General features: G+C 41.2%; 1 long non-coding RNA gene across 1 annotated transcript in view; it reads right to left on the bottom strand.

Moving 5' to 3' along the window:
- The window catches only part of LOC120404725, a 161,684-nt gene that overhangs the window by 51,122 nt on the left and 84,150 nt on the right, over nt 1–26,412 (bottom strand). The window contains exon 6 of the long non-coding RNA XR_005598135.1: nt 1,364–1,457. This is a non-coding gene — a long non-coding RNA (uncharacterized LOC120404725). The remainder of the gene's footprint in view (nt 1–1,363; nt 1,458–26,412) is intronic.

The following is a 26,412-nucleotide window of genomic DNA, read 5'->3' as shown; positions in this document are numbered from 1 at the left end:
CAATTAATTTACTGGGTTTTTTACCTGTATGGTTTTGTTTTACTGTTTGTTAATTTTGATCATGTTGCTCCTCAGAATGATAGAGTTAACATCATTGAGAGCAGCAGTAGTTTTTTAATGCTATCTGTCTCAGGTAGATATGCAAGATATACAGTTTTAGTTGCACAGTAAGCGCTAGTGGCAAAGGCTACACTCACTTGGTAAAATTAGAAAAATTAAAATCAATTTAATTGAAGAAGACAGTGCCAATGCTGGAATACTGAGTGGCAAGAATAGGAGATGCTGGAAGGGCACTATAATCAATGGAAGGAGTAAAAGCTACAGTGTGTGCAGCAGATAGCATGTAGGAGGAAGTTGTCTGTGAGGCAAAATTAACTATTGTTCAGGGCCACGACAAAACTGACTCCTGCTATGCACTCTACAGCTTCGTGAATACCACTCTGACTGTTAAAATCATAACTCTTGTAGGTCAGTCTTTTTTAATTGTTGAAAATATTGTGTCAGACTCAGCCATGTTGCAAGCAGGTGCTATGCCATGTTAGTTAATGGAGCTGTGCCATATGCTGGTTAAATTTAGTCCATGGGCTTAAAAGGCCACTGAGACAATTGAACCTCAAGGATGGCATTTTTCCCCTCTCTCCCTTTTCTCAGTCTGCTTGTTATCATGCACAGAGAATCACTTCCACTAGCATACCTCCAACTAGTCAGGCTGAGATCAGAGGAAGGCACTTTCCTAGTTCGCTGTGTGGAGCGTCTGTCTACCAATTACAAGGACCCCATCTTGAATTTCACATCAGATAATATGCATGCTATATGCGCAAAGCAAATCCACCACCTGAGAGAAAACTCAGCTAATTTGTTAAGGCAAATCAAATGTCTGGCCACCAGTCACCAGGTAAAACATTGTCACTTTAGAAATTAGCCACAGAAAGGTATAGAAATGTTGCCATGTCTCCCTGGACCAGGGCAGAAAGTAGTTATGATGTGATTAGGTCTTGTGAATGGCACAAAGGGCTTGATCCAAAATCCATTAAGTCAATAAAAAGAGTGCCTTTGGCTTTGAATAAGGTCTTTAAACTGCAGGTAGAATTACTGAAATGGCACACGCACAACCAGCTGGATGTATAATGTGATAATCCAGAGATAACTAGACAAAATTTAATGGCCTGTGACCCACAGGTCAAAGGAGATGATCTAATGGCCCCCTCTGGCCCAAAACCTCTATGAATCTATTAACTGGTCCTTTGCTCATTGAATTCATGCATTGTCAGTTATGGGAAATGTGTGAGCAAATTAGATGCACAAATAACTATGCAATTTACATGAACATGTGCAAGCAAATGGGCCACTGTGGTGGTATTACCTTTACTTGTGTCTGGCCATCCTGGAAAAAGGAGAGGAGACACTTGAGATAGTTTAATTAGGCCTCAATTTTATTCTTCAATGTCCGGGAGTACCTAGCAGATAAAAGTGTACAATGCAATTCCATAAATCATTTCAATATATATCCAGAGTGCTTCCATCAGTCCTCCCCCTTACCCATCATGCTGGGACTTCACCATTCCCCCTCTTGAATGAGGATTAAGTTGGGGGGCTCCCTGTGACACCAGTCATAGACAACCCAAACCCTCCATTTCTGAGCCTTTAAAGAATACCTCCTTTAAATCCTTGACCAATCGATTTTATCTGATCACTGTATTCCTTCCCTACAGAGTACCTGCACTGGACATCTGCCCCATGTTGACATAAGGAGTTGTGATGTCATAGCCTAACTCCCATTTCATATTCACCCCAACTAAGCCCCCCACTCACCCTCTGTGGGGAAGGCAAAAAACCCACTTTGCCTTGGCCAATCTGGCAGTCGTCCCCCTCCCCCCCCCACCCCCCCAAAAAAATCCACTCTGGAGAAGGCAACAAAAAACAAAACATTTTGCCCTGGCTAATCTGATGGCAAGGGAAAAATTCCTTTCCAGCTCCCCAAGAAAGGAGTGACTAGCATGGTGCCCATGGCAGATCCTGACAAAACCTGGTATTTCATGCCTGGTCCACAGGTAAAAAGAGGGCTTTCCCCGCTCTGGCATGACCTATATAGTCCCCCTTCTCTTTCAGTCATCTTGGGAGGGAGGGATCAGTGTCCCCACACTGACCTGGTCTACAGTAAAAAGTCACTCCCTGGCTCTCTAGCCCTTAAAGGGGCACACACCTTTTCCAACAAGCCAGACAACAGCCCCCAGTGCTTAACGTGCAGTGAGGTCATTTTAAAGTGCTTAGTGAGATAGCCTCTGGAGGATCATTTTTGGGATGTTTCCAAGGAATGCATCTGTCATCCAATCCATTTGACGATAAATACATTTAATGACATATCTGAGACAGAATCAGAGCATAGCTCTGAAAAACATTTACATTTACAACGCACAGTATCAGTAAGATGTATTATAACATCTACAACGGCGTAGTCAAAACTGTACATATATCTAGAATATATTTTACAAAGTTCTCCAATAATACTTCTCTGAATGGCCAAAAACGTGAAGATTTTTTATTATAAAAAACACCCCACAATCTGAATTTCAAAAATAATTCTATGACACAGTTACAATGTCAGTCTAGTGTACTATGATGTTAACACTCCTGGAAGTGTCCACTTAACCCAGGTAACCCCAACCATAGATTGAGATGGGCATGGCCAGTGACTTTGTAGCCATACGTGTGGTCTTGACTCAGGACCAGTGCTTAGCGGTCAGTTCGCAGTGTTTGCAGCAGAGATACCTAGAAACCTAATGTGGCACCCACTGTCTCCACCATGGGGGTGAAGGGAAGGTATGGTAGCCTTCTAAAATGGAAGTGGACATTAGGGAAAAAGCTCAATTCCAGGAACTCCAGGAGCCTAGATACCATTTGGAGCGGAAAAAAGGAGTGAAACTGAACCAAGCTGAGTAGTGGAGAGGGGGCACTTTCCAATCTGGCTTCCTCCTCTCTCTCCCTGAGTGCATGGATCTGTGTGCTATGCCGTCCCATGAGTCTCCCTGTAACACACAAGTGGGTAAAAATCCAGACCCAACATAATGTGACAACTTGCCAATAGGACTATAGTGGGGACCACAGTTGCCAACTTTCATGCAGTAAATAAGCACCCAGACTTTCACAATAAGCCAAAAAATCAAGCTAATCCCATTTCAAAACAAGTCAATCCCTAAGAATCCCAGCACTATGTGACTAGATCCCCCCAGCGTGCAGTCTGGGACTGTGGTGGGCCCGCTGTGCACCCCTGACTCTCTCTCCCCCTTGCACTTGCTTGCTCCTTGCCCCTGCTTGCCTCCTGTCAGGGTTCCCTCCCCACTCTGAACTCTGGGGTACAGATGTGGGGACCCACATGAAAGCCCTCCTAAGCTTATTTCTACCAGCTTAGGTTAAAAACTTCCCCAAGGCACAAATCCTTTCCTTGTCCTTGGACAGTATTACTGCCACCATCAAATGATTTAGACAAAGATTCAGGAAAAAGGACCACTTGGAGTTCCTATTTCCCTAAAATATCCTCCCAAGCCCCTTCATCCACTTTCCTGGGGAGGCTTGAGAATAATATACCAACAAATTGCCTTTAATAAAAGTACAGACCAGACCTTATATATTTAGGATGCTAAAAATCAATCAGGTTCTTAGAAGAACTTTATTATAAAGAAAAAGGTAAAAGAAGCACCTCTGTAAAATCAGGATGGAAGGTAATTTTACAGGGCAATAAAAAGATTTAAAACACAGAGGATTCCCCTCCAAGCTCAACTTCAAAGTTACAAAAACAGGAATAAACCTCCCTCTTAGAATAGGGAAAATTCACAAGCTAAAACAAAAGATACTCTAATGCATTTCCTTGCCTTTACTTACAATTTCTGTAATTTTAGATGTATTATTTCAGGAATCTTTATAGGAGCTGGTTTACCTGCTTGGTCTCTCTCTTTGTCCCGAGAGGGAACCAACAAAGAGAGCACAAACAAAACCTCCCCCTGCCCTCAGATTTGAAAGTATCTTCTTTCCCCATTGGTCCTTCTGGTCAGGTGCCAACTAGGTTAATTGAACTGATTAACCCCTTACAGGTAAGGTGATTCTTTACCTCTGGCCAAGAGGGATTTTATGTTACTGCATACATAAAGATTGTTACCCTTTCTTTTATATTTATGACACACACCCCTTGCCCGTGTTTGCCAGGAGCTGATCAAAAAAAGAAGCAACAAGCCAAAAACTAGCCAACAAGTAACTCACAAGCCAGTTAAGCCAAAAACAAGCCCAATTTCTGTGATTGTTGTGGGTTTGGCATGTCTGGTGGGGACCTATTTGAAAATCATCCGAATCTAAAGCTGCACACACTGAGGAACATATAAAACAAATACATTTAGGGTAGATCCATACTTACCACGCGGGTCGACGCAGTGAGTTCGACTTCTCGGAGTTCGAACTATCGCGTCTAATCAAGACGCGATAGATCGAACTCCCCACGTGCTCCGGTCGACTCCGGAACTCCACCACCGTGAACGGCGGTGGCGGAGTCAACCTTGGAGCTGCGGAGTTCAACCCCGCCGCGTCTGGACGGGTAAGTCAGTCGAACTAAGGTAGTTCGACTTCAGCTACGCTATTCGCATAGCTGAAGTCGCGTACCTTAGTTCGACCCCCCCCCCCCATAGTGTAGACCAGACCTTAGATTAAATAGATTACCACCATCTTTGTTTATTTTTAGCTATAACATTTTAAAATGCATATACAGAAGCTCAGCACCCTGACAATAATTAAATAATGGTAACAAAACCACCTAGCAGCATAAATGCTAATATGCAAATCAACTAACCTGTCAAAATTCTCGGAGAAAATTCTTCTTTTCGTGCCCTATTTTAGCATTCCACATTGCAAAGAAATTGGTTACTCCAATCAGAAGTTAGAGGGAGGTAGAAAATAGGAGTTAAAATAGAAATCAAGACACAACTTCCATTAGGTGACATAACTGTAGCCTCAACAATAAAATAGCTAATAACTAGAGAGGGGGCCTGGTGCGAGTTAACACAGCTCCAAGCTATATTAACCTCCAACTGGAATTTGGAATCAGCAAGAGATAATGCCAGGGAAAGCAGCTAGATCCTTAAAGAAAAGTGCCACAGAAGTTAAGAGAGCTATAAATCTTTCTGTAGGTTTCTTTTTAAACATCCTGTAGAATTTAATAGAAAACTATATTCCTGACGTGATTCTGTAGGATGGTTTATTAAAAAAAACCCTATATAACTAAGATCATTCTCTAGTAAATTCTATAGCTTTTTAGAGTAATTTTGGAGAATCCTATTGTGTTTCTTTACAGCCTCATTGGTTTTATTCCTAACCAATTCATGGCACTTCTCCATGAGGATTCCCTCACTCTGCTACTTCCCAACAACAATGCATTTCCCAGCCACTCCACAAAGATCAACCACATGGAGGGCTGACCTAGCCTGTGAGTAATGACTTCAAGATTTGACTAACTGTTGTTTTAAAGTTATGTTATTTTGTGTTACACACAAGCCTTCCTCTCCTCATTAACTTTGGCTTGCGCACTTTAAAATTGATGCTTAGAATACTTACAGTATAATTTACAGGCCAAAAAATAGATTTTAGTAAAATATAATTGCCCAGTTTGGAGGCTTTTATTATGAAAAAGTAAGCAATAAAAATGAACAGTAAACAAACATAACTAAACTAATGCAAGGTCCACCCAAAGAAAGATTAACCCTCTCACCAAACAGAGCAGTGTATTATAAAGCATTGAGGTATAAGGAATTTTACTAGAGGTTAACTATGGCTGTATAATGTCCACATAGATTATTCTATAGTAGTAGTAACTTTTTATTACATCATATTTCATTCCCTTTTTTGCTGGCCATTTACCCGCACATCTTCTAGAATCCTTTAAATACATTGCTTGCAAAGCCAGCCAAAAAGCTGCTCTTGATTCCAAGGAATGTTAAAGAATTTATAAGCTATTTACCTTCCTATCCCTGGAACCACAGACAGTGGAAGTAAAATCTAGACATTTGCAACTCAACACGAGGTATGGCAGGCTAATTTAATCAGTAATGTCAAGGTTTGAGCCAGTGACCTCAGAAGCAAGACATCAGACAGATGCCGAGCCACAATTGCGAATGCCATTTCACTATATTATGAAAAGTTCTTTCAGAGTTTTGTTTTCGTATGTGTTGCCACCCTGGCATACAGCTCAAAGAGAGCCATGCACATTCATAGTCCAGACTGAAATTCTTTCTCCCCACCAAGACTCTGGCAGGCATAAATGTAGACTAGTGCTGGGCAACCATCAAAAGAGTCAGAGGTTTTGTTCAGACAGTCTGTATTCAAAAGTTTCTATATTGATCTGAACCTTTTATCTGCAAAACTCATCTGAAAATCTCCACATGAGATTTCTGGAACTTTGCTCCACTCAGTCTGAAACTCATGTGGAAATTATTTTTCATGAGTATCTCAGTACTTCCACTTCCAGATTGAGGCAGGAAATGCAGAGGCACAGTAAAATGAAATAAATTTCAGTCAATAGTCCTCCAAATATTTTTAAACCTCGGTGAAGGTCAATTTGATCCCACTTAGTTTGCCTACTCCTTGTTCAGCTGCTGCACATGATTCATATTTTACTAGCTAAAATGCATGGATTCCGAGCAGAACATGAATGGTTTTTCAACATCATTGTTAATATCACTGTCAGGTCTCTGGCCTATGAGCTGTAAACACTACTGCTTCCTATACCTGATAGAGCAGAAGGGAAAATATCAGCATAATCCTTACAGAAATAGAGCAATAGATCCTTCTCACCAGAGCACAGCATGGGAGAGATATTTTTGGTAAAAAGACTAATGGATTTATGAGATGAAATTCTGGCAGCACTGGCAAACCTCCCATTGACCTTGATAGGGCCAAGATTTCATTTATGGTGAACACAGAGAACTGTAGGCTTATTACGGGGAGTCAGGCAGGCTTTTAGGTTGACCAGCAGCTTTTAAGGTTGACCTCATGCCCTAAATGATTCTGGACCCAAGTTGTTTATTGAAAGAAATGTAACTCACAAAGCCCACAAAGAAAGCTGATCTTGTGGTTTACTTGGAAAGCAGTAAAGATTCATACCAACGGACGTGATTTTGATGCACAGAGAAACAATTTGGCCGATCATTCAGTAAAAGAAGGAGCCCTTGCTGGGATTCCATGGCAGTGGAAGTATCCAAAGGAAACACAATTACCAGAGGTCCAGGTAATTATTAGGCAGAAAGCATACCAGGAGTGATCAGAACCAGAGAGGCAAACTTACTTTATACCGGTGTGTGTCTCGGAAAAATAAGCAACCAGATTTAGACAGGTAGCAGCTCAAGCCAGAGACGGTGCTCTCCAGAAAAGGGTTCAAAAGGATGCAGAAGCACATCCCATTAGCACTGAATACTCAAATTCCAATAATCAGTTGAGAGCTAAGAGTAACCAAAAGACAAGGCTCAAGTTGACTAAGGGTCCGTTGTTTTATATTCATGACAGAGATCAGAGACTCTGATTGGTGGTCCCTCTTGAGTATTGAGGGCTCATGTTTCGACATGTTCACAATGAGTCATGTGCTGGACAGTGCAAAGATAAGGCTAATTATCAGACTCTTTAAGAAGTAGGATATTAGCTTTATATGTATCTAGATTACACTTATGGTGGTCTGGCCTGTGGTATGTTCTGTCCATTACAGCCTAACCAGAAGGCACCCATGCAGAAAACAATTAACTTTACCTTGGAGGCATCTTCAGATGGATTGGATAAGCTTACTAGGGAAATCTAGAAAAGATAAATGCTTCCTCTCTCTAACATGTTTGTTTACCAGAGGGTTACAGTGTCTCCCCACATCTGATGAAACTGCAGGAATAGTTGCCCTTTTTTGCTGTAAAAGTTTCCTCAGTGCCTATGTTTCTGCCCTGGCCATGCTCACGGCAGCCTCAAGCAGGAGCTCGGATGGCTGTCTCCCACCTAAGCTCTAGAATGAGCCTGAAGCCAGGTTGCATTGTCCTCACCTATCTTGCCTGTGGGGCCCAATCCAGAGCTCAGAGCACCTCTAATTCTACACAAAATGGCTGGGGGTGGGGGTGGAAGTAGCATCTCTTATAACCTTTAGCCCAGTGGTTAGGGTACACCCCAGGATGTGGGAGAGCCTTTTAATTCCCCCTTCCTGATTTAAACAGGGATCTCCCATCTCTCAGGTGACTTCCTCAACCCCATGGACTAAATGTTATAAGGGAGACCTCCTCCTCCTCCTGCCTCCAGCCACCTCGTGTAGAGTTCGGCAGGGCCTAAGCCACTCTCTCAATAAATGGCTTAGGCACATAAGGCATCTGACTGCAGGAGAGGGGTTCCCAGCTGTGGTTCACAAGCAGAAACAGGCACCTCCCTGAAGTCCAGACTTAGGTGCTGCACTCCATGAGAGGACAGGGCTTAGGACACACCCCTCATCAGCATCTCCTATTGGCTAGCTTAGGCAGCTAAACCAAGCATGCTGGCTTTTATGGGTCACTTTCTTAAGTGCCTCTCTATCCCCATTCATTGTACAGAGAGCCATGGTATCTAACTTGGGCTCTGTGGATTCATGATTTTCAAGGCACATAAAAGTAGGGCACTAGATCTTTAGCCCAAATTGCAATGGATTTTTTTAAACTGATGTTGGATAAACTGATCATCTCACAGGATGGAAGTGTAACACCAGCTATTATTCCACCAAGAAAATTATAACGTAGGGCATTAATCTGGTAAACACTTAAGCACATGAATAATTTCTGTGAGAATCAAAGATGAATTGGAAAGAGCAGATTAACTGGTTATTATCCACCCAGGTCCTTAAAGCAGAGATTCTCAAATTGTGGTCCGTGGACCACCAGTGGTCTGCGAGCTCCATTCAGGTAGTCCGTGGATAGTTCCCTTTAAGGTGCATGCCTGGGCGGCCGCACATGAAAGAATGAAGGGCCACCCACCTAATTAGTGGAGCTGCACAAGCATGGCTCCATTAATTAGGTGCCTGGACCCTGGAGAAGATGAACATGTAAGATGAGGTGATGGCCTTGGGGTGAATAGGAGGTAGGTGGGAGGGGGCAGTAGGGTGAGAAGAGGTGGTGGGGGAAATTTGGGGTGTGCAGGGCTGCGGCAGCCAGAGAAAGAGGTGACTTTCCCCAGCTCCAGGACTGTGGCTGCCAGGGAAAGATGGCCCTCCTTCCCAGCCCCAGCTCTGTGGCTGCTGTGGTGGGGGAGAGAGGGCACATCCATTGCATTAGAAAGGTATTTGACTATGGATATTAAAATATGAGTTGTGTGCTTTTATTTGTAGAACAAAAAAACGTTAATTATTATTAAGGTTTTTTAATATAGTACTTTTATCCAAAGAGTTTTACAATAGTTAGCTAACAGTACAAATAACATTTGGAAAGATCATTAAGTGGTCCACCGAGACCCTCCAATTTTCAAGCAGTCCACACAAAAAAAAAAGTTTGAGAACCGCTGCCTTAAAGGCTCTGGACCCACATTGCTTGTTGAAAGAAGTGCAATTCAGTATCTTATTTTATTAAAACATTTAAACAAACAAATATAAAATCAAGGAAACATATCAGCAAAGCTAAACTATTATTAAACTATACATTAAAATAAAACCAATACAACAACCAAAATATCAAAACAAATCAGCTATTTGAATTGGAGTTAAATCATAAAATGAGTTAAATCATCCAAATAGTTGTAAAAATAATCAACCCTTATAAGTTCTAAAGAGGATTCTAAGAAGGTGGCTGTTCATTTAGTTATAAATCCCACTTAGAAAATTATACCACCTCAATCAGATGTATGACTTAGGATTGGTTAGAAGCTCAATACTGAAACAAAACTAACATCTGAACCTTACAGCAAATTAAGCTTCTTCCTTAAAATTCTGCTCTTATATGGTAGTGTAACGGCACAACGACTCACCCTGCGGCGCCTCCTGCTGGTCATCCAGGGAATTAGCTTTCCAGCCTCCGGAGTGCCCTCTGCAGGCCGGTGTCTCGCCTTGTCACTGGCTCCCATGTCCCTCCCAGACCCCGGTGCCCCTCTACATCAGGGTTTCTGCCCCTGCAGTACCTCAAAGTCTCTCTGGGTCTCCCCTGCCTGGGGAACCCCTAACCCCCTATACCCACCTCGCCTCAGTATATGGCTACTGCCAGTCACCATCTAGCCCCCGCTCACTGGGGTGGACTGCAGTGTACATGCCATTCATCACTGGCAAAGTGGGGTTTGGACCTGCTGCCTTTGCCTATCCCAGGCTACCCCTCTGTAGCTCCAGTACCTGTCCTGGCCTTTATCAAGGCCTGCAGCCTGGGGGTTCTCCAGCCTTTCCCCAGCCCTGTTCCACTCTAGGTACCTTCCTCAGCTTCTAGGCAGCCAGGCCCTTCTCCCTCAAAAGCTAGAGGGAGAGTCCTCCTTAGCTCCTGGCTTCCGTGGCCTTTATAAGGCCAGCTATGGTCTGATTGGGGTGTGGGCCCAGCTGTGGCTGTTTCCCCAATCAGCCGAGGCTTGCTGCTCTCCTTGCTGCTCTCCCTAGCAGCAGCGCTCACACAGTCTCAGCCCTGTCCCAGGGCTGAATTCAAGCCCTTCAGGGCAGGAGCGGGTGATGACCCCGCTACAGGTAGTGATCTCTTTCTTTGCCCCTTAACTCCCGTCCTCTCTGTGATGGGTTCAGTCCTTGGGACTGTCACCTGATGTGCAGGAATTACCTCTGAGCCAATTTTCCCTGCCAGTATGCAACTCCAGAACCCTGCCTTGTTGAGCCAGACATGCTAGCCTGCTGCAACACAGACCAAGGTCTGGTCCACACCCCCAAAGCTGCAGACTAACCAAAAACTGCTCAGCAGGTCACCTATTTCCAGCACCCAGACACCTAGTTTCCAATGGGATTCAAATCCCAAATAAATCTCTTTTACTCTGTATAAAGCTTATACAGGGTAAACTCATAAATTGTCCACCCTCTATAACACTGATAGAGAGAGATGCACAGCTGTTTGCTCCCCCAGGTATTAAATCACTTACTCTGAGTTTATTAATAAACAAATGTGATTTTATTAAGTATAAGAAGTAGGATTTAAGTGGTTTCAAGTAGTAACAGACAGAACAAAGGAAGTTACCAAGCAAAATAAAACAAAACACGCAAGTCTAAGCCTAATACGTTAAGAAACATAATACAGGTAAATCTCACTCTCAGAGATGTTCCAATAAGCTTCTTTCACAGACTAGTATCAGAGGGGTAGCCGTGTTAGTCTGGATCTGTAAAAGCAGCAAAGAGTCCTGTTGCACCTTATAGACTAACAGACATTTTGGAGCATGAGCTTTCGTGGGTGAATACCCACTTCATCAGATGCATGTAGTGGAAATCTCCAGGGGCAGGTATATATACTCTTTGCTGCTTTCACAGACTAGACTTCTTCCTAGTCTGGGCCCAATCCTTTCCCCTGGTACAGTCCTTGTTAGTTCCAGAAGGCATCTTAAGTGAAAAGCAGGGGCTCTCTCATGACTGGGACCCCCCTTTGTTCTCTTCCATCCCCTTTTATAGCTTTGGCACAAGGTGGGAATCTTTTGTCTCTAGATTCCCACCCGTCCTTCTAAATGGAAAAGCACCAGGTTTAAGATGGATTCCACCATTCTTCCTGGGCTGGCTCACATGAACACAGGAAGGCTTGCGAGTAAACAGAGCCATTTACAACCTATTGTCCTAACCAATGGGAGCCATCAAGATTCTAAACCATCATCAACGGCCCACACTTTGGATAATTACAATAGTACCTCAGAGTTAGACTTTATAATTCTAGCTTCAGATACAAGAATGATACATACACACAAATAGGATGAACACACTCAGTTAGATTAAAAGCTTTGTAATACCACCTTACAAATGACCTTTTGCATAAATCATATTCCAGTTACATCATATTTACACTCAATCATATTTTCATAAAAAACATTATGGTGTGCAACAGCACACTTTCCCCCCTATCCCACAGAGAGTAGATAATGTTTTCACCCCACTTAGCCAGAAGGCCGAGAAGCGTTATCTACTCTCTGTGGGATGGCGGGGAAAGAGTGATGTTGCATGCCATAATGTTTTTTTTATGGAAATATGATTGAGTGTAAATAGGATACAATCGACTTTAAACAAAACACTTTTGATAAGCAGAAGTTTGACAACCTGACAATTTCTAGTTTCTCAGAACCTTTAAACCCGGAACACACTTTCATGAATATCTTAACAAGGCAATGTTTAGGGCTATTTAAACCTGGGGAACTTATTTTTGGCAACTTCCTAGTGTGGACTTTACAGACTCTGCCATTGCCATGGGCTCTCACACACACGCATGCGTGCGCCTAAACACACACACTTTCATTCCCTAAAATTAAACAATATAAAAAAGCTGGGATGAGCTAATAAAAAAAGACAAAAATAGAGGACAATTAAGACACTTACAATAACAAGGGGGAAAACAGGCCAGCAGCCCTACACTTAGGAACAATGCTATATCTTTTTGAACCCCATCTATTGGCACCATATCTGTTAACTATTTAGACACACAAAGACATCTCTTTTATAGACCACTTCTGTAACACACGTAGAGCTGCTGCAGGGGGGGCACCTCAAGGCAGAGGGGGGGAGCTGACATGGGGGGGGCACCTCAGGGTGGGGGGGCGGGGGAGGTCACAAGGTGGAAGTTTCGCCTAGGGTGCGAAACATCCTTGCACCGGCCCGGGACCTATGGGACAAGTGAGGCTGCTCCAGCTGCCTGCACAGATGCTATGACCTGTGCCCTTTGTAACCTGAGACCCAGGAGGGGATGCAACCAGGTGACGACCAGGTGACTCTTTACCCGGGAAGCAAGACAAAGACAAGGAGGAGTAGTAATGGGGGTGTTGGAGATCGGGTCACTGGACTCTGGGCAGTCTGCTTGGGGGGACTGGAAGAAGGGGAATCCAGGCCACCTGCCCAGGACTCCCCTAGATGGAGTTGGCTGAAAGTACTGATTTCTGTGACACCAAGCTTTGTTCTTTGCTGTGTTTCTGTCAACTAATAAACCCTTCTGTTCTACATGCTGGCTGTAGAGGTTGTCACTGCTGACTGAGGAGTTAGGCTTCCCCCAGAGCCCCACCTGGGTGGACTCACTGCAGGAAGCGCCCAGCGTGGAAGGGGATGCTGAATGCTCTGAGGTCAGACCCAGGAAGGTTGAAGATGTGTATGCTTCTTGCCCTGGGGACAGTACGCTCAGAGAGAGGAGGCAGCATGCTCCCAGAGTCCTGACTGGCTTCGTATGGACCAGTTCCAGAGCATTGGCCCAGTGACTCCGTGACAGATGGGATGAGGATTATAATACTGAACCACCAGGAGACAGGCTTATTTTTACTTAAATATGGTGTTGTTTACTCCTTTTGTTAGATGATTTGCAAATGTCCCATAAAGCTCAGCAATGTCATTTTCAATGAAAAACAGCTTATACATGGTAAGAAGGGTTTCCTGCTACATACACTCCCAGACCACTGTTAGATGTTGACAATATAACAGACCCGTACTGTGGTTGCTTAAAATGGCTCTCTTTCTGTTAACTATAGTGCTCAATCTATCCATCTCATACCACAGGATTAATTTGTAATCCACATTATGCAATCCCTTCTACTAGGGTTACTATTGCTACAACTTGCCTGCATAACACTACAAAAAAATAAATGGAACAATTCTGTTTTGTTTTTGTTATGAATGTCGAACTCATATGCTGTGATAGTTCCAAGCAAGAACAATGTATCCAAGAAAAACACAAAATGCAATGGGGATACACAGCAGGTACACCTGCCTGGGAGTTCCAGCAGCAGTGCTGGGAGGCTGTAATTCAGTTCCAAGTTTTATAGGATAGGGTTGGGGTGGGTTTTTTTTTTAAATGTACAGTGATGATTTCAGAGCATTAATATAAGTATATAATATCGTCCTAATAAGACAAGACAAGAATAATCTCTGTTCTTCTACTTTTAAAGAGTTTTAAGAAAAGCACGGTTGGGGTGATAGGATAGTCAGTGACAGAAATTGAAGTTGGCTATTTATTTGTAGGTCACACTGTGTACAAGCAGCTGCAGTGCAAGCTTTCTCCCACTATCCTGCCAATTACTTTAGCCATGCTCCCCCGAGAGAATGAGTAATCTTAGTGTACTCCTCTTCATACAAGCGTCAAGCATAGGACAAACTTCAACACTTTTTTAAAAAATGAAAATACTAAAGATGGCCTTGCACGAAGCCCTCAGCACTGAACCTCAAATTTGGATACGGATCCACATCCAGATCTCTGCAGCATGAGCCCCGTTCTCGTAAATATTCTATAAACAATTTCAAGGTTTCCATGGTAGACTGAGTGTTATGGTTCTATAACTTACAAAATAGCTGCTCTCTCTCCCAGGAATCACTGTATATAGTTTAAGAGCTAAGGAGATCAAGGGCAGCCAGACAGAGTAGAGCAATGAAACCAGTCTCTAGGAATAGTTAGATAATTGTATATGTTGGTTTTAAAAGAGCCCTATTATGCGTAGCCCAAAAGGTTATCCTTTTGAATCTAATCTTGGCAAGGTAACATTAAGTCTTCAAAAAAAAAAAAAAAAAAGCACCTACAGACAAAAATCAACTTCTCATCAACCTTATAAAATCATGATTGGTTTGGGTAGACTCCAGGTTAAAATGCTCTTAATATCCACAAAATGGATGTGTACACTGATCTATTTGGCTACTGGCAGACTATAGGTTCAAACATGCTAAAGGCTATATATTGCCCTCTATTTATCTGCCAAGTTCCTGTTGATGTCAGCTCCCATCACAGGAGTTCTGCACACAGTTCAAGGGCAGTACATGGCTGTAAGAAAGAGAAACAAACACTCAGATTCGTCTAACATGAAAACTTAACTAAACAATGTAACTGAATATAAACATTCAGTATATGGAACAAAACCACGATTCAGCCATTGAAAAAAGGTGTTAAATGCACAGAGACCTTAGAGAATATATAAAAATGAAAAAGAGCTCAAAGTCTTTTATAAAGAAAGGTGGGTGTAATAGTACAAAGCAACTGGAAAAGCAGCTTCCTGATCTGAGCAAAAATGATTTTAAAAAATTGCCTTTGTCACATGTCACCACACTAAGAACTCCTCTCTATTCTAGAACTTCTAGCTGTTAGTAAATGAAATCTCAACAGAAGAGTTAGAAATACTTTAAGTGGCTTAAATATACATAATTAGTCAGAAGAGGCTAGTTATGTGATTGATATTTAAAATATATTTGCTAAGGTTTAACACTTATGTAATTCATTAGCTGTCAATCATTTATTTAACAATATTGTACTTAGATCTGTGGACTAACCATCTTATCTCCTTAGTTCTATTCCAGTCTCTATCAGATACTTGCTATGTACCCTTGAAATGAGAGCTATTCCCTATGGGCCTCAGTAAATCCATCTGTAAAACTGGGAGTTATAGTACTTGACTGTCTCAATATATGCTTATAAAGTGTTCTGAAATCTTTAGAAAAGAGCTAAGAGTAGAGAGAAATACGTTAGAGACTGTGAGGCACTCATATTATTGTAACAGGGCCACAAAAAGAATTTAAGATAGAGGTGTTTAATAAATGCCAAGTGTTCTCTTCATTTACATGTTAAATATCAGATAGCTGTATATGTTCTCCTTTTAACTCACCACAGAACTGAATAGACAATAGAAATAGGGGATAACAGCTGAACAAAAATATATATCTCACTATTTTAGGCTTCCTTCCATCCTGTAACTAACTTACTTGCAAATGAGGATGTGTGCATATGTAAAGCCCTGCAAACCAATAGATAAAATCATTCACAGGCAACAATACCTAAACTAAATTTTTATACAATCACACAGATCATGCAACATCATGCAACAAAACAGAAGTCCAAAGATTTCATTGCTCTAGACTTGGATCCTTGGCGGCTGAGTCGAAGTTCACTGTAACCAGTGGGTATCAGGTCCTTATTTAGAGCTGAGTGGGAAACACTTTTCTCAACCCAAGAGCATTTTCTATATTTCAAAAGTTTTTCCCCCATCTGGAATTGGCATAAAAAAATTGAAAACCTGAATTTTTTTCACAAATGGATAATCCAAAGAAAATGCTGTGTTAATCAAAATGTTTTGTTTAGATAATTTCAAACTGTTTTGTTTTGATCTCAACTTTTTCCAACTTTATTTTTTAGTATAAATTAAACTAAAATTTTGAAAACAAAGTAATTGCAAACTGAAAATTGAAACAGTTTCAAAAGTATCAAAAACTAACATTTTGATAATCTCAAAACATTGTTATGACAATAAATTGAATTTGGGAGATTCATCAAAAACGGATCCTTTCCCGTGAGCAGGTTCAGTTTTGATGAATCAGCATTTTCCTATTAAAAATAAAATAATTTTGCTGGAAAATTCCAGCTTTACCCTTATTTTCTAGAGCTATAAGCATCAGTGTCTGCAGCATCTCCAAGGGGAAGGATCACATTTGGTCCCACATATCATCCCCTATCAGGAAGTACGTGCACATTCTTTTTTGCAGGAGCAGTTAACTTAACTTAAAGAAGAAAGCTGTTTATACACACATACCCAACTCTCTCTCATGTTTCCACTCTGACAAGTGCAGATAGGAACTGCTACAGAGAAAGAAATAAAAATGAAATCAGATAGGAGAGATGAAAAGGTAGAGGAAATCCTAAACTCTTTCCAATTAGTTTTGCAGGAAATACCTGCTTGAGAGAGAGAGGAGAGAGAAAGAAAGCATGCACTTCTGATGTGGAGGAGGTAGGAGTGAAAGCTTTTCCTAGATAAATTGGAATTGAGTGTGTGACTTTCACCTGCCAATGAACCACAACTTAACAGGAAAAGACCCTGAGATGATGCACAAGTAGAGAAGGTCTCTCAGTGTAATAGACATAGTCACAACTGGAACTTAGTTACAACCACCAACTCAGAAAAGGATCAAAGTGAAAAAAAGGGGGAGAGAGGAAGTTTTCGGAGCGGATACTTAGATATTTTCTAAGCAGGTTGTGCATGCTCAGGAAAGGGTTATGAAGAGCTCTCAGCAGAAGGGACAGTGCATGGGTGCAAATTTATTACACACAAAACTTAAGAATGATCTTTTTTAAATGGCTAGCTGAATATTTCTTAGCTTGCCTTGCTTAACATTGCTTATATGATCCATTGGTGACACGTCTTCCTCAGTGCCTGATCCACAAAGGATATGCATCTGGTGCAGCTCTCCGGGTTTGTCTATATGAACACTTAGTTCACAGCCAGTTGGGATGTAAATCTATCCTGCACCACTGTGCCATGCACTAAGTGTCTGTATGAACCTTGCTGCTGCACACTAAAAGTTCTGGAGTGTACCCCACTTTGAAATGGGAATAGATTTAAGTGCACTAGGGAACTTTAGTGGGTGGCAGTATGGTCCACATGGACAGTGTGTGGTAGGGTAAATTTTCACCCTGGCTTGCTGCAAACAAAGTGTGCATATCAGAAAGCTCTCGGGTTTAGAGCATGGCTCTTGAGTGTAAACCATAAAGATTTATGCTTCTAGCTGTGTTCCATCCCCAATGAGCTGGGCAAAATGGCAGTCATTCCAATTACATTTAACAGTTATTAGCTTTCCAACAGAGAAGTAGATGCACTTAAGTTGCGGGTAAAGGATTCTATAAAGATCTGTGAGAGGAAGCATGAGCCTGGGAGTGAAAACTCCTAAATTCTAATCCCAGCTCTGTTACTGGCTCACTGCATGACCTTGCACCAGAGAAATTGCTCCTCTGTGTCACAATATCCCCACTTGTAACCTAAGAATTGATTAAAGTACTGTTATATGAAAAGTTACTCTGTGAAAATGGCATCATGATGTTCCATGCTTACTGCCTCTCAGAGGATTCCATATCACATTTGCACAGTTTCTTTTGCAAAAGGGCCACTCAGTGCACATGAACCCTACTTTACTAACTGTACTGCAACTTGGGAATGTGCTGCTTTGTTCAACTACATAAAGAGTGTGTGTGATGGTGGGGAGGACACTGACTAAACAGGAAGTAAGAGCGCCATGGAGCATGGCTCCACCTATGATACTCTGAGTAACCCAATTAATCTCTGGATGACCACTTTACTAGAGGTTCAAGTTCCTTTTTTCTATCACAGGGGCCAACACAGGGCTCATCTGTTGCATATTGCTGCAATGAGAGCTCTTGGGAACACTGTCCCCCTGGCAGGCATAATGCCTCTAGTAAACACCAAACTTGAAAGTGCAGTGTGCACCTCCCATACACTCAACTGCATCCTCCTCCTTTAGATAGCCTCACACAGTGAGACAGTAGAAACTACAGCTGTGGCCTACTTGTGTCATGTGACAAGAATAATCACAGAAAGAGTCACTTTCCCCTAATACTGAAAAAGAAACTTAAGGAACTTTATTAGAATTTGGGAAGCAATATTATCCTAGATGTAGCTTGGCTCTCTGCTTTACTGTAAAGCTTCTGTTTCTAACCTTCTCCAGTCCCCTCTCATGGCTGTCTTCCTACTGCACTTCTAAAGAAACAGTAAGCATTCCCTCACACAGCCCACTCTGGGCACCTGCCCAAAGAACAGTCACATCAAGCCCTCAACCCAAGATAAGAGTTTGGGTATTTCTACACTAGAAGTAAACAACCATGGCTGATCCAGGTCAGCTGACTCACTTGTGGGGCTTGGGCTACAGGGCTATTTAATTGTGGTGTAGACGTTCAGTCTCAAACTGGAGCCCAAGCCTGACTGTCTACATCACAACTGAACAGCCCCATAGCCTGAGCCTCACAAGCGTGAGTCAGCTGACACGGTCCAGCCGTGGGTGTTTAATTGCAGTGTATTCATACCCTTTGATAACATTCTGTTGATTATGTGAGCCAGCAAAGATTCCAGCTGTGTTGGCTCTTCAGTGTTTATAGTGAAAACTTATCTTAATTGCTAACACAAGTAGAGATAAATAGAATACTTGTGCTCATTTACATGCCAGGGCTTACAGAACACATACTTTTTCAAGTTCACAAACACTTGAAAAGACAGTTCTGGTGCTGGGGTTTTGAGGACAAACCAATGGTTTATAGCACCTTTATGTCCACCAACTTCTTTTCCATAATGTGTTTTGCAAGCTAGAGATAGAGGGATTTCACTACTTTAAGTGTCTCTTACTTAAAAAAATTAAACCAACAAATTTTATTATCATTTTGAAAATGACACACCTTCCAGACAGCTCATTTAGAGACAAATGCTGAAGTCCTTATTCAGTTCTTACATAGGAAAAACTTGCTGAAATCAATGGGAGTCTTGCTAAGCAAAGACTTCGGAGTTTGGTCCTTGAAGGAGTTGAAATAACATGTTTAATTACTGAAGCAGCAGCAAAAAAGCAGCAGAGTCAGCCAACATAATTACTTCCTTCAAAGTCTGCCATTCAGCCAAGCAGTTCTGCTAGGTCCCTTATATTGGTAGGTAGCAGCCTTCAAAGGACATTTGGATAACCTACAAAAATGATTTAGGCACATTCGATTAGAACACGGATCTCACACCAAACTAAAAAAAAAATTAGAGTTTCCACTGTATAAAAAGAAAAGGAAAAATAAAGTGAAAAAACAAGAAGAGCAAGAGTTTTCTGTAGAAGGGAAAAATAATCAAGGAGCATATAGGTAGATCAGCAGTAGTTCTCTTGCAGACTTGCCCTTATTCCTTTTCCTTTTAAAGTGGAGGACGTTGTCTTTTCATTTTCTTTCTAAACTGCCTCCTAATTTGCTCTCCATAATTTTTAATCCTGCTCTTTTTTTTCATTTTCTATTGCTTTCACCTGTGAAAAGAGGAGATATTGAGATGGGTGCTCAGTGCATATGGAGAAATGACGACATCCTTAAGGGTACATCCACACTTCAAGCTGAAATGTGCACCTTCTGCTTGAATGTAGACATGACTTAAGATTTTTCTCCTGCTACCATGCAGCCATCTCAAGAGGCTGAAGGAAAGCCTAGGACTTGCCAAACAGGATCTGGACTCCAAACAGCAGTCAGTTACAAGTTGCATCAGAGGAAAGCACAAGAAACCCCATACCGGAATAACCTAGTCATAGAGGAAGTTTCTTCCTTACCTTTGTCAGTCAGTGGCTGGCTTACACTGGCTGTTACTACTACTTCTGCTCCAGCTCATTGTACTGAGTCTTGCTACCATCTATTTGTTCTGTGTTTGTCCAGCATCTAGCAAAAAAGGATGCTAATCCATGACTGGAGCTCCTACCACAATACAAACAGACCAAAAGAGCCACTATGGCATAATACCAGTACTAATTCAAAGCTCCAACATGATGCATTATAAAAGCTCCTGGCCACATAGCCATAGTTTTATATTTAAAGAAACAGAGAACATGACTCATGCTTTGGGATCCTCCTGGATGCTCTACTAATAATACTTAGCACATTTCATCAGGGATCTCCTTCTAAGTAGTGTACTAGGTGTAACCTAGAGTAGAAAAAAGGATATTTTTTTTAAATTGCTTTAGCGAATTCAATTTGAAACACTACTTAGCAGCTCACATAGACAATTTAACATCTTTAAAACCATGTTAAGTGTAAATGGTAGGCTCCAGGGGAGCCTAGGTCCTTGATTTAGCAAGACCAGCTAACGTTTTTAAAGGTGTTAAATTCTGCTAAGTTTCAACTTGTGTTAGCTAACAAAAATTTTAAAGACATTTTTACCTACTCTAGACAAGGTTTTAAATGTCAAATCCTGAGTCCATTGAACTTAGCATGAGTTTACCATTAACTTCAGTGGATCCAGAATTTTCCCAAGTGACTAGAGGAAGATAATCAAGAAACAGTTCTAACCTAAGGAATGATCAAGGGGGCTAAAATCCAGACAACTTGGGTTCTAGACTTGATTTTGCCAGCGACTTGAATGACCTTGGATAACAGGCCATGCCTCAGTTTCTGTAAAATGGGGCTAATGGTACTTACGCATCTATGAAGCCTTTTACAATCCATGGATGCAAACAGATGCTCAAATAATAATTCATCTATTTCTTTAACATAATACACATATCAAGTTATCTTTCAGTGGTGCATAAGCATCATTAGCCACATTTTACAGCTGTGGAACTAAGGTACAAAAAGGTTAAATGACTTGCTCAAAGTCAGATAGTAAGTCACTGGGAATAGGACACAGACATCCTGATTCCTAGTCCAGGCTCTTTTCCCTGGATTTTCCTGCCTTCCATCTCAAAAGGCTGAGAGAAAGCTTAAGACTTACTAAAACAGGAGCAGGCAAGTGATCTATCTAGCCTAGAAGATGTTTCAGCTCATTTCAATATGGGTAGGGATAGGCAATATTTCCCTTTGGTTTCTTTGCAAATTTTATAAAACATGAAAATATTTATAAATTGTATAAGTGTTGCAAAATAAAAATTCCAGGAGCCAAAATTGTTACCTAAATCCAATGAAATTTTTGAAAATTTATTATATTCATGGTGTCTTGGTAATTATAGGTATACTTACATTTTTAAAAATATTAATACGCCAAGAGCAGTGCACACACACATCTATATGAAGCATTAGAGGTCAATTTCATCATCCAGGGTTTATTTTGCAGCATACAAGTCTTTGGATCTTTTACTATAAGGTAACAGCACAACAAGAGGGTTCACTTACAAAACGTTTAAGTATCAAAGAAAGTTGTTATATCAAAGTATAGCACTACTTTCCAACACATTAATACAAGATAAGTCATTTAAGGCGGTGACACTGGTTAGGGGAAGCTAGGGCTTTAAAGACAGAGTCCTCGTGCCTGGACACCTATTTATTATTCAAATAGTATATCGCCATGGAGCATCACAGATTGTATCTGCTACAAAATGCTGGGCAAAGCAACCGTCTTCTACGGTGACCCTTGTGCACAAGGTGTCGCTTCAGATGTTCTTGGCACAAGTAGGAGCACTCAGTTTGGGATGTGTATTTGTTCTCTGATAAATTAGTGTAATTATTTCAATGTGTTTTATAAAATAAATGTGTTCCTGATGAGGGTTCGCTCTCAAAGATATATTATACTTGAAATTCTTCCCTCTTTCAGTTGCAATATCAGCCAGGAGGAAACATAGAAAAACAGAGTTCTTTCATTTAGACAGCCAATGGGCAGTTGGCTAAACCCAAAGCAGTAATGTAACTACTTACAATTTTTTTGGCAGCTGTGCTTATTTAATAGATTGATAGTATTTCATCACTATGTATAAATCTGGATATTAAATAGCCATGCTGGTGCATTATCTCATAAGCATTGACAAGACTCAGTTTGCTGAGATTCCTGTGCTCAAGAAACCTACCAGTGGAAGACCACTGATTTCAAGTAGAATTAGGCTTGGGTAATAGATGTTGTAGCTTGTCTAGGAAGGGTACATAAGTTATAGGGCAGGCATTGGCTTAGACTGCTTCCTGAAATGAATTTTTCAGAACAGTCAGACTGTCTGCTATCACTACAATTTTCAATCCACATTTAAACTGTGCTTCTTTTCTTAATGTGATTTATGTCCACACTAAAATAATTGAAGGAAACAAATCCTTTTGTGATAGGCCCAATGGAGCGCAGACAAAGCGTTACCCATAAAAGTGGTTTAGTTTAAAGCATGGTTTAGCTATAGTACGAACAAGCCCGGACAGGGTTTTCTGCAGAAGGATGATAGTCCGTTCTCCAGGTAACCCCACATTGCACAATGCCAATGAAATAAGTTCCTGATCATGCAATGACCACAGGTGGACCCTTGCACCTGGAAACCCAAAGCTGCTCCAAACTATGTCAGAGACAGGAATGCTATAAAATCAACCACATGGCCTCTTTAGCTACATCTTGTGTTTCCTGCTATAACTGAGGATTGAGCAAGAAACCCTCTTTTTTCCCAGAACCAATACAAAGAAACTAAATCCATACAACCCCTTAAATGGCCAAGTGGAGATCCACTTCCCCCCATCCCCTTAGGAGTTCAGTTCACGGGGCTTTAAGATGCCACTGCAACTGCTGAAAAAAAGGGGGAGGGGTTCTTTTCTGTCTGTCACATTATTCACAAAATTCTGCAGGGATTCTCTAGCTGCTGATTTCGGGGCACAAACTGTCACACAGAAAGGGTGACTGTGTAAAAATTAGATGGAGTTGAATGAAGAAATTTTAACAAATATTTTGTGCATTGACAAATTCACAAACAAAAAGCCATAAACCAGGATTTTCTTGACTGTATTAATTGTTTGAAAGTAGTCACTGAAAAATTTCTGGCAATTCTCAATATGTTGTGAACATTCAATATTAGACAAATTTTGTTAGTTAGTTTTGATTGGATGTGTAGGTCACATGACTGCCTGATTGGCTGAGCAGAGACATGAGGTTGGTGAGGGAATATCTTTTATTAGACCAACTCCTGCTGGTGAAAGAGAGAAAGTTGTGAGCTCCACAGAGCTCTTCTTGGATGAGTGTAACCCTTAGAGTAAGGTTCACATACTTGTGATTGAAAATGAATTTTGAGTTTGCAACTAATATTCACCAGTACTCATGGCAATAATCTTATTTGCTAGAATACTCATGTAAAGGAAATACAATGGGTATGCAAACGGGCAAAGCAAATTAATTTTTTAAAATGTGAATATTCAGACAGATATGGAGTACTTCCTACGCCTAAAATTAGAGTTGAGCACAAGCTGAACAATTCAGCTACAGATCATTATTTGGAACATTCCAAAGTTTGAGCACTTTTGGATCAAGAGTCTTGATATGGCTCATTAGAGAGGTAGGCTTCGGTCATGAAATTTCAGTCTGGATCTGGATTCTGGACCCTCTCCTCAAAGCCTGAAAGTGTTCAGATCCATTATTTTGATTTGGTCTCCATCTCTAGTGAAAATGGCACTTATTGGGTTTTATGCAACTATCTGCTCCCTTTGCATCTTGAGTCATATTTTCTGACAATACTTTACTGAAAAAAAAAAGTTTTACACCTTTTAGCCATGCAAAGCCAATGCAGCTACAGGACAGCGAGCTCGATACTATTCTGACTCACACATCATCAACAGAACTATCAGCCTATGCACAATATTTATAATTAATGACAGGTTGAGATACAGAAAGAACACATTTTCAGTTTCTATCTGAGTTTGTAGGAAAGTCAATCAGAAAAGTAAGCTTTGGATCTGGAAGTAATTGAAAGAGTAAATATGGACTCCATGCTGTCAAATTTACAGGTGATTATTGAACTTTAAGGAGAACTATATGTTTATATCATCCTCTAGAGAGGAGACAGTTGATGCGAAAACATATGGTCTGTACAATGAGACACCCTCTTCTAACCACTGCTGGGATATATTTATTTACAGCTGGAATGGTAATTACATATATGGTTATATGGTTCATTTTGGCTGAAAAATGGTTCCTCCTTTTCCCTTTAAAAGCCTTTAAAAAGGGTGATCATACCAAGTCTGTTATTACCAGTGGTGTTCTCTTTTTCTCAATACACATGTGGGGCTGCCAGCTCAGCAGAAAGGTTTTCTTTCCTGCCATTTCACAAAATATGTGCTGAAAATTTAAGACTACACTGCAAGAGGAATTTTGAAAAGGATTATTTTAAACTAAATTCCAAACAGGTGAGTGTAGGGCAGAAGATCAGTATCCAACAATTAGCAGTAGAATTGGGCATTACTCTTGGCACATGCTACTTGGCATTCATACACTGCATGAAACCCTGCACACTTAAAATCAACAGTTTCATTGGGAAACATTTTAACCCTCTGGAGTAACTTGGGTAAACAGGTCAGAAGAGAAACAATTCTATGTGAGTAACAATGCCTGGATGCTGCAGAGCTTTGGAGGCCTGATTAGAATTGCAAACTGAACAGATCAGATTGTGCATTGGTGCACAAAAGAGAGCACTCAAGGAGTCTGTTTCCACATTCTTGCCCCACACTCTTTGTACTCCCAAATACACAGCATTAGGACACCAGAGTGAAAACACCTCCACGGATATCAACTTCCCAGGAGGATGGACAGGTTCTTGACCATACATTGTTCAGCACTGGCACAGATGGGATTGAACACTTCACCTTCTCTAAGAGTGCAACAGTCGCTGCACTCCCATGTGCCTGCCCCAGTTCCATGAGATATTGTGCCTGCCTGACAGGAAAGAGGCACTCTTGTACTGCTCCAGAACAGGGCTGTGGCTAAATGCTACAGCAGCATCCTGTGTGCCTCAATATGCAAAGCTGAGTTGTATTCCACAGGTGAATGTAGGTCACTGATTTTTTAAAAATATTGTCCAATACATTTTTAAACAGAGGACAGAACTCAGATAGCTCTGTGTAATTACCACTCTCAACTTCTAAAAGTATGGTCAGAGCCCAATGTGACCCAGAGAACACCCAAGCATTAGTTAGCTCCTAAGCCCACTCAAAAAATCCTTTATGGAAAAAAAATCTTAGAATTTAACAATGACTACACCAATATGATTCTACAATAACTACTCTAAAAACCTACAGAATGATCTCCTTTTAAAAGATTTTTTTGGATCACTCTAAAATATTATAGAAGGATTTTTTTAAAATTCTACAAGAGGATTCAGAATGACTATAGTTTCTCTAAAGGTTTCTATTAAGTTATATAGGACTTTTCTGTAGGAGATAAAATAGAACTAAACATGCACAAACAGACCCAACAAAACACCAGCTAGAATATTTGATCTGATGGTGGAAGCCTGACTTCAAGATGAACCTTCACTAGTTGGCTTTCCAACAACTATCATAGTATTACATTTTCATACATTAATAGCAGGCCCGTTAATATAAACCAGAAATGGTTTCCATGTGTTTTCAAATGTCTTCATTCCTGTAGCATAAATTGCTCTCAAGAAATGTAATCTGAGGCCCTGATCCAGCAAAGCACTTAAGTACATGCTTAACTTTATGTATACCAGTAGTCTCATTGACAAAGGCCTAAATAATGTAGTCTTGCATTCTGCCTATTCTGGGGTCTTTCCACTGTGGCATAGGTGTAGTTTGACCTCTATATTTAGAGGAGGGGGCAGGTCCAGTCAGGCCAATAGGACAGTGTGGAGGGAACAAATTCCACACCTGCCTGAAACTTACAGTTTGGTGGGAGCAGTGCCCCCAAACCTCCCAAACTACACCCATGCCAGTGCCTTGAGGTGATACAAATCTGTGACACCCAAAAAAAAAAACCAAACAGCATAAAGCCTTTTCCAGCACTTTGTAGGGATGGCTGGGGGACCAGCAGTGGAGCATCTTGCAGGGCACCCTGGCCACCTCCTACACA

Source organism: Mauremys reevesii, linkage group 4 (genome assembly GCF_016161935.1).
Source record: "Mauremys reevesii isolate NIE-2019 linkage group 4, ASM1616193v1, whole genome shotgun sequence".
Classification (NCBI taxonomy): Eukaryota; Metazoa; Chordata; order Testudines; family Geoemydidae; genus Mauremys; species Mauremys reevesii.
Note: the sequence above shows the minus strand (reverse complement) of the source record. Positions and strands in the feature narration are given on the sequence as shown.